Genomic DNA, 9,711 nt, shown 5'->3' with positions numbered 1-9,711 from the left:
AAAGAAAGAAAGAAAGAAAGAAAGAAAGAAAGAAAGAAAGAAAGAAAGAAAGAAAGAAAGAAAGAAAGAAAGAAAGAAAGAAAGAAAGAAAGGAAAGCTTTTGTAACTAATATGCAAATTTAAGCAAAAATAAATTCCCACATTGTCCATGTCCAAGATTCATGTCTCATTCCAAATCTTGAATTGATCACCTTTTTCAAGAGGTAGATAGCATACATCACCATCAGTCCTCTAGAATTATGTTTAGTCAAGGCATTTATCAGAGTTCTTAAATCGTTCAAAGTTGTTTGTCTTTAAGATGTCATTACTAAATATTATTGTGGTATAAGAAATGAAAAGCAGAATTACCTGAGAAAAATTTGAAAAGACTTACATGAACTGCTACAAAGTGAAGTGAGAAGGACCAGGAAAATGTTGTACACAGTAACAGTAATATTGTACAATGAAGAACTGTGAATGACTTAGCTTCTCTCAGCAATGCAATGATCCAAGACAATCCCAAAGGACTAATGATGAAACATACTCTCCACCTCCAGAGAAAGAACTGATATTTTCTAACTGCAGACTGAAAAATGCTATTTTTTACTCTTTTATTAGTTGTGTTCTTGTGCAAAATAACTATTATGGAATGTTTTATATGATTGCATATGTAACACCTATATCCGATTCCTTACTGTCTCAGGGAATATTGAAGAGAGGGAGGGTTCAACTTTGGAACTCAAAATTAAAAAAAAAATTAAAATTGTTTCAACTTGTAATTGGGGAGGGATAAAATATGTATTAAGAAAAAAAGATGGAGAGAGAAATAAATAAAATAGAATTATAAGTTGCAAAATCCTTGATGTCATTGCTAGCTATGTGACTCTGGGCAAGTCACTTAACTCCATTTGTCTCAGTTTCCTCATTTGTAAAATGAGCTGGAGAAGGCAATGCCAACCCACTCCCATACCTTTGCCACAGAAACCCCAAGTGGGATAACAAAGAGTCAGACACAACTGAAAAACAACTATATAAATTTTACAATCTGTTCTCCAGATTTCTCTTCTCTTCATCATGATTCAGTTTATACAACTTTTTCCCATTTTTCTTGGAACCCATCCCTTTTGTCTTTTCTTATTGAACAACAGTATTACATTACACTCACATTGCAAACCCCTATTCCATGGTCACACTGTCCTTCAGTTGCCAATTGAAGGATGCAATAGTCCTATGACCCTGATTTCCAATAGGAGACCCAAGGAGCAATACCTGGGTTGAAGCGATAAGGTCTTTGATCCACTTCAATGACATTTAGTAGGTATTGACAGCATTTGTTGTACTTCATAAGCACAGAAACAACTGAACTTATGTACTTCATAAGCACATAATTAGTGAGAATAATTATTAAAATGGGAAATAAATAGAAAGCAAAGAAGCTTTCCCTTAGCCCAGCTCCACCATGTTCTCCATCTGCTGCCCCTGTCTAAATGTCTTAAAAATTTAATATTTGGTTATTTTCATGCTGTTTGCCCCAGGTAGAAAACTGATAGCTATGTATTTAGCTAAATAAAGTAGTAGAGCTTTGGTAGTCGGGATGAAGGCAAGGTGGACAAATATATGTGTGAATCAGAAGGGAGATGAAGGGGGAGATCACTTGATGATAAATTTTGAGCTGTAGGAGACATAAGAATCCATTGAGTTCAATCTCCTTGTTTTAAACATGAGGAAAATGTTACCCAAGATCACATAGATAATAAGTTGTGCATCCAGTTTACAAACTCATGTCCAGTGGTCTTTCCACTGTATCATGAAAGGCTCTGACTGATTCAACCTAAAGAATCAAGGTGTTTTTTTTTTCTTTTTCTTCTTAATTCGAGGCCATGATCTGGTCATTGCTCCTCTCTATGCCATTCCATAGCCTGGGTGTCACTCAGTAATGCAGAGGTGAACAATACATTTATGCATTTATCTGCTTTGTATAAGTCTGAAGAGCAGTCATGGAAATTAGCTGTCAGTGATAAGGTAACCTAATTCCAAATGAAAATGGGCCATTACATTCTATGCCTGGGACTTCTGTTCTTTAGGCACGCTTCTTGTTTTTTTTCTGACACAAGGAAATATCACTTCTCTTTTCTCTCTGCCCTCTCTTATTTCTCCTCTGTTTGTCTCTATATAGAGAGAAATGTACATATAAAGAGAAATATACACAAATATGTGTGTATAATATCCTATAGAGGCACACATTTATATTTATATAGGTGTACAGATTGTGTGTGTGTGTCTGTAGAAGAGAAAGAGAGGGAGAGAGAGGATAAGAGGAATAGAGAGAAAGAGAGGGGAGGGGGGAGAGGGAGGGGGAGAGGAAGGGAGAGAGGGAGAAGGAGAGAGACAAAGACAGAGAGAGTGAGTGAGAGTGAGCGAGAGTGAGAGAGACAGAGAGAGAGACAGAGAGAGAGTGACAGAGAGAGTGACAGAGAGAGAGAGAGAGAGAGAGAGAGAGAGAGAGAGAGAGAGAGAGAGCACTGACCTTAAAGATTTTAAGTTCAAAGTCTTTATGCTAAGACTGCACTGGTGATTCCATGGTGTCAGAAATTGAAGAATACCCTCAACCACCTGTTGATCCGCACCTGTTAGTCAACTTTTAGTCTTAAAGATTTGCCTGGGGCACTGAGGGTTTAAGTGACTTGCCTATGGTCATAAATGCAGGATACTTCAAAAGTGAAACTTGAACATGGAGCTTTTCGACTGTGAAATCATGGGTACATGTGCACACGTGTTTATGTATGTGTGTGCAAGCAGAAAGAAAAAAAAAGTTTGGACTTCTTATTTTATTAATGAAGATAAATCATGGAGCATGTAAATTCCTTCTGCATCTAAATACAGCTAAATAAAGACATATGCATCTATGTTTAGACACATAGGTATATATGTGTGTACATATATATACACATGTGTATGTATATATGTATGATTATATTAGCATATCCTCAGAAATATTTTCTACTATCTTGTTCTCCATTTTAATGGCCATTTTGGGAGAATTTTCTAGTTCCTTTGAGAGGGTAGTATTTAAGCTATTGATATATCACGTTGCTATGTGAGCTGAGCAAGCCTCAGGCAAAACTAAAATAGAAAGAAATTTGCTCTGATAACCCTCACACTATAATATCCTCTTTCTCCATTCTGGCATCATATCTCTGCCCCTAAGTGTAACAATTTCCCCTATTAAAAGATCTGCCAGGGCAAGGCTCCTTGGAGACCTCATCTCTGGTTCAAGAAGGTCTCACACTGTCTATAAGAGGAAGTCATCCACTGGGGCAGGAGAGGGTTCTTTAACTACCTTCATCCCCATATAACTGAAAAATCTCAGCTGCAAAGCTTGACAATCCCATTTGTGGGAGGAGCTAAGGACATCCTATGATGAGAAAGGGGTATTCAATGGTGTTGGTAAAGGAAGAAACAATCATGAAAAGAAATGCAAACCATGTCTATAACTCTTCGAGAAATAGCTAAGAGTGATGAACAAATTAAGGAATCTGGCCATGAAGAGAAGAGCCGGGCATGCTGGGGTTTGAATCCCATAGAGTATCTAAGTGCAATGAGTAAACGAATGAATGAATGAGAGTGAAAAAGCATTTATTAAGTGCTTACTGTGTGCTGGGCAGAATCCTAACCACTGTATGCTTAGTTGGAATTTTAAAAAACAGAATTTCAATCTTTCCTGGTCTTTAACAAATATATAATCAAAGAGATTTGTGAAGACTTTACAGATATACCATTACTTGTGATTCGGTGATTTTTTTTTTTTTTGACCAAGCAAGGAAAACTAAAAGAATAGAAAGGAGATGCAGTTCACCCTCATAAAAGTAAAGGAGTGGATTGAATAAAGGGAAACAGTTTTAGACAAGATATATCACATAGAGGCAACGCCAGCAAGCAAAAAGCAAATTCAGCATATCTTAAGGCTCTGTTTTGTGTACAAGGCCTAGGAGATGCTAAGTGAAGAAACAGTCCCTATTTTCAAAGTGCCAATAACCATGCCATTAGAAAATTTTAGATAGCCTTGGATTGCAAGCAAGAAGCAAGCTTCAAGTCCATCTCATCTAATCCTCTTCATTTTGCAGATGAAGAAACTGGTATACAGGTAAAATATGCAGGGCAATGACTTGTCCAAGATCATACCTAAAGTAAGGAACAGGCCTGGGATTTTAATTCAGTTAGTCAATAAGTTCCCACTATGTACCAGATACAGTGCTAAGTGAAGGAGATACAAGCATGAAAACTAAAGATAGTCCTGCCCTCGAGGAGCTTATAATTCAATGAGAAGACAATATACAAAATGGAAAGGGTTGGGGGAAAAGAAGATATGCAAATTAAGTATGATGAAGAATTCCAAAGTGGTGAAGCACGTGGAAAATTAAGAGATGATTGACTTGGGGACCCTCACTAAATGGAGCTTTGGTTATGAACTCTTCACTTCACCATCAATTCAAGGAGGTTCCAGGGGTCGAGAGTACTGGGGAGGAATCCTTTTGTTTCAAACCAAGTACTTTTTCTACCATATTACTGTGGCCCACAAGATATTATGCTTCAAGAGAGATCTTTGGGTCACTTCCTCCAATGTCCCTAATTGGCATTGCCATTATTCATGAAATCCCCTTTTAATGCAAAGGCTGTATTATCTCGGAATAGTAAACCTTAGCAATTAACAGCTATTAACACCACATCTTAAATTAGTTTATCTGCTGTGATCTGGAAGAGGACAAAAAATTACGAATGGGGAATAGAACTAGTGAGTTTTTGATAGAGGAAACCAATTAATGAAAATACAGGTTAAGTTAGATGGGGCAGTCAGGCATTACCTTGGTATACTGGGACCTTCCTAACACTTGGGGAATTTTAGGGAAACAGTACATAAGACAAAACTACTTCAAGAACAGTGAATCACAACCTTTACTGTCTCGATAATTTTGCTTTTAGTCCAGCCTTACCTGCATTCATTTTCTTTCTTGGGGATGGAGGATGAGAAAGTATCTCAAGGTTTCCCTTTTATCCATTAAGTTTGCCTCTATTTATGTCATCTTTGTAATTATTCTATTAACACTCTTAAATACTAATTCTTCAAACAACTCAAGTGCCCTGAAGTTATCACAGACATCACAACTAAATTAAAATGCTACAATAGTAAAATGTTACAGTAGTTACGTTATAATTCTTAGTAAAAAAAAAAAAAAAGGTTATTCATTACCTTAAGATTCTGTTAGCAAAATGTCTTTCTTTTGAATTACAAAGAAACCACTAGTCAGGTTCTATAATCATGACCTACTTGGGGCAATTTATGATTTCAACCTTTAGAAAGTCTTTTTTTTTTAAGGCAATGTATATGTCCTAATTATATTCCTCTCTGAAAGTCTTACTTTTATGCTTAGTTGTGGGATAGTGGGTAATCCTCAGTCCTCAAAGGCTACACTATCAGATGGCAGTAACTGTCAGGGCCCACCAAGTTAGAACAGCTTTGAAAATAGGCCCAGCACCAGAATAAGACTATTTTAAGTGGACCAACCTGGCTGAGGTTGGAGAGATTCATCCAGAGTTATCCTCATGATAAGGAACTTTTAAACCACATCATCTCGCAAAGACACGTTATTAAATCACTGCAGGGTTTGTCATCTGGCATGAAAAGAGGAGGACTGACACTCACAAAATTAAATATGCTTGACATATTGATAGGGATTTTTTTTTAATTCCTATGGTCACACACTGTAGGTACACAAGGACAGCCAACATTTGGGCTAAGGGAGGACTTTCTTTGATGATCTTTAAGCAAAGGTGAAAAAAAACAATTTTTCCTATTTCCAAGGAGACTGATGTGTGGGTTAAACATGGGGAGGCAGCATGGCATCGTTTAAAGCTTCCTGGATTGGCAGTGAAAGGACATGGGTTTAAATCTTGTTTCGCCACTTGTTGCCTATGTGAGCTTAGGGAAGCTGCTTAACCTCTGTGGGTGTCAGTTTACTCAACTATAAAATGAAAGATTTGGACCAGAGGATTAAGATACATTCTAGCTGTCAGGCTACTTATTATACTAATATCTTTCGGTTTTGTTTCCTCTGAAAAACAAAATGATACAGATTTAAATATTTCAATTCTAACCAGTGTAATAAATAAAACATACTGGCATTTATGGAAAGGAGAGGGAAAATGGCTATTAGAGAACTTTGTAACTTCTGGTTTTTGCCTTCGTTCAGGTGGGTCATCTTTGTGGAACATTTAAATACCATGATGTCTGAGTGGGATTGTGGGATTGTAGGTGACCCTGAATCCTCAAATATTATGCCATCAGAAGGCAATAGCTGTCAGGGCCTACCAAGTTAGAAAAGCTTTGAATATGGGCATGCCAACTCAATATTTAATTCACTTTCCTCATTTGTAAAATGAAGTTGGTTGGACTATACGGCCTCTAAGGTCCCTTCTAGATCTGAATCCATGGTCATGTGATCCTGTAATGTGACAGGTTCCTCTATGTTTAGAACCAGCCAAACTTTCTCATTATCTACCATTTCCATATTTGCTGGCCACCATAATGCAATAGCTACAATATGGCTACCATCTACTTTTACCAGCTTACTTCCTATTGCAAATTCTCCATTTGAATCAAGTACTATCTCTTCCCCATATGTGACAGTCTATCACAAACTCCCATGTCTTTGTCAAGGTATGGAATGTGCCATTTCCCCAAATCCCTAATTTCCTTCAAGGCAAAACCCAGGTGAAACTTCCTACATGAGCCTTTTCCTGGTCTTTCTACACATGAGATTGCTGCGTATTGTTCTTTAAAGACTTTCTACTCACTCATCTGTGTACGTGCTGCATCTACTCCAGGATGGTATGTTCTTGAGAACTAGCACAGTCTCATTTTTCTTTTGTATTCTCAACCCATAATGCAGTGCTTTGAACCCAATGAGTAATTAACAAATGTGTGTTCAATTGAATTGGCATTATGCCAGTGTCCACAACATTTTTTTTCCTAAAACAGATGATATCAAACTTGGCATACAATTAAAACATATGAGAATATATATATATATATATATATACATATATATGTATATTTGTATGTATATGTGTGTATACAGACAAGAAATGGCAAAAAATGAAACAGAGAAGAGTTATGAATTTAAAGGTCGTAGAAGCACAGTTTCAGAAATGCAAAGATTCTTAGAAGTCTTCTCGTCCAACTTCCCACCCAACTAATAATTATAGTAGTCAATGTTTGGCGGGGCACATCTCCTGTCATCCTGATCTATGTTGTGTCACTGGACCCAGATGACTCCAGAGGAGAAAGTGAGGCTGGTGACTTTGCCTAACTTTCCCTCACTTAAATCCAAGTCACATTCAGGTCATGACATCACCTTCCTGATATCAGGGTCCTCTGAGAATAAAATAGAAATAACAACATTAGTCAACATTTAGACAGAGCTTGAGGTTTGGAAAGCACTTTAAATACATTCCCACATTTGAATGAATCTTAAATTCTTTCTACAACATTCTCAGCAAGACTTTTCTCAGAGATCTCCCATGGTGGGGGACTCTTCCCTAGAGGCAGCTTATTCTATTTTTCGACCAGATGACTTTCAATATCCCTTCCATCTTTCAGTCTTTGATTCTGTGATATTGCTATATCTACACATAAACATACATGCACACCCACATGCACACACATCCATTATATGTACTTGAATTTCCAATTAATTTGTGGATTTATTAAAGGGGGGTGGGCAATCTGGTTCTTTCACTCTTCACCAGGAAAGACTACACTGGCAGCAGGAACTAATGCTTACTAAAGTAAAGTAATGCTTTACTAAAATAAAATCATGTTTTAATAAGACATAGGGGGTACATGAGCAATGGTAGAAAAAGCCCAGAGAAAAACAGTATAGGGGGTAGAGGCACAGAAGCAGACAGCATTGAGATGGGGTGGTAGAAGAAGTCAGGAAGTGTCGGGAAGAAAATGGGGAGAGGGAGGGCTACTTATATAACCACAGTCTGGAGCTGCAAGCAATCAGCAGCCTGGACCCAGATGAAGAGGAAGGAGAACTTGGGGGTCAGGAGTTTGGGATCTCATTTTTATAGGGTTTTGGAAGAGGACAAAGTAACTCTTATCTGTGCCACCTTGGAGTTAATTCATTAGAATATCTACATCATCTCAAAGTTATCAGCAACATTTGGTGTTCTACTGGTGTTGGTGTGAATGTTTGGAATATATCTGAAACTTACAGAAAATGGCATTTAGTAGGACCAAAAGGCCCTAACAGCAAGACCTCGGTGGCTTCACTTGATTTAGCACATAGTCTCAGGATGTAATTTTGTAGTTAATTTATGATACAATTTGCAATTAACAATTATGCTCCTTTGATCTATGGGATAGTCTATAAATGATTTCTAGGGTTCCCTTTGCAATCTTAATTCCTGCTATAGTTAACTTTATACTGATTACTTACAAACTTACTATAGTAACTAGAAGAGGATGGTGACCAGGGGGACTAGAAGATGATACAATTTTAAAAGAGTATTTACATGCATATATGAAATGAGAGGAGACTTGGGCAATCCTAGAAAAATCTGTGTCTGACAAGGTTGCTGTAGCTTTACCAGTTCAAGCTGCAGATAAGTTGGGCTCATCTTATAGTATCAATACACACAATCTTGGCAAGAGGTGACTTTAAGATCTCAAACTATAAAATTTATATTTGACTAGTAAAAAGTGAGAAAGATCCAATGGGACCTCCAAGACATAAATACACTCATATTCATTCATGTATACACATAGATAGATGGATGGATGGATGGATGGATGGATGGATGGATGGATGGATGGATGGATGGATGGATGGATAGATAGATAGATAGATAGATAGATAGATAGATAGATAGATAGATAGATAGATAGATGGATAGATGTATAAATGTGTTTATATATCCATGTGTGTATGTATATATGGTAATCTGTTATATAATGCATGTCTAGGTATACATGTGCACATGCATATGGATGATATATAACTTTCTCTTCGTGTGTATATGCATACTTGTATGTATCCTCCAGAAAAGTTGAGCCCTTTCAAAATATGATTTATGAAGAAGTTGAAAATATTTCATCTCAATCAAGATTGCTTTTATTTTTCGATATATAAGGCAATTCTCCCTTCCTCTTCTCTTTTCCTGCTCCTTTCATGTTCTTCTTATAAGAATCTGTCCCTTTCCACAGCAGCCTCTCCTCTCCCACAGGTTGCAAATGCAGAACATATTTTTTCAATATTGTAGGTTCATTTGATTGAGTCTGGCTTGTCTTTTCATCCCTGGTATGCTTCAGTATAATGATGCCTTCAACCCTCCAAACACCCAGTACACTGTGGACACTCGATAAATATTAAATGAAGGTGATAATGACAGCCTGAGCTAGGCATTAAAAGATGCTATTACACTTGACAGCTAGGTAATTCCTTCCTTACTGTGTCTTTTCCCTCAGACAGCTATCATTTCCCAGCTTTCAGAGGTACAGATGCTACTCCAAATTAATTCTTGAGAGTGGCACATTATATCTTTATGACAACATGTGTGTGTATGAGTATGATATTCGGCATGTGCACATGCCATTAAAGGCATGTCTATTTGGTAAAATTGTTTTAAAAGCTGTTTCAGATTGACTGCCAGCCCAATTCTATCAGCTGT

Source organism: Petaurus breviceps, unplaced genomic scaffold (genome assembly GCF_028583685.1).
Source record: "Petaurus breviceps papuanus isolate PSGF00001 unplaced genomic scaffold, PetGlider_PUasm1.0 185, whole genome shotgun sequence".
Taxonomy (NCBI): domain Eukaryota; kingdom Metazoa; phylum Chordata; class Mammalia; order Diprotodontia; family Petauridae; genus Petaurus; species Petaurus breviceps.
Note: the sequence above shows the minus strand (reverse complement) of the source record.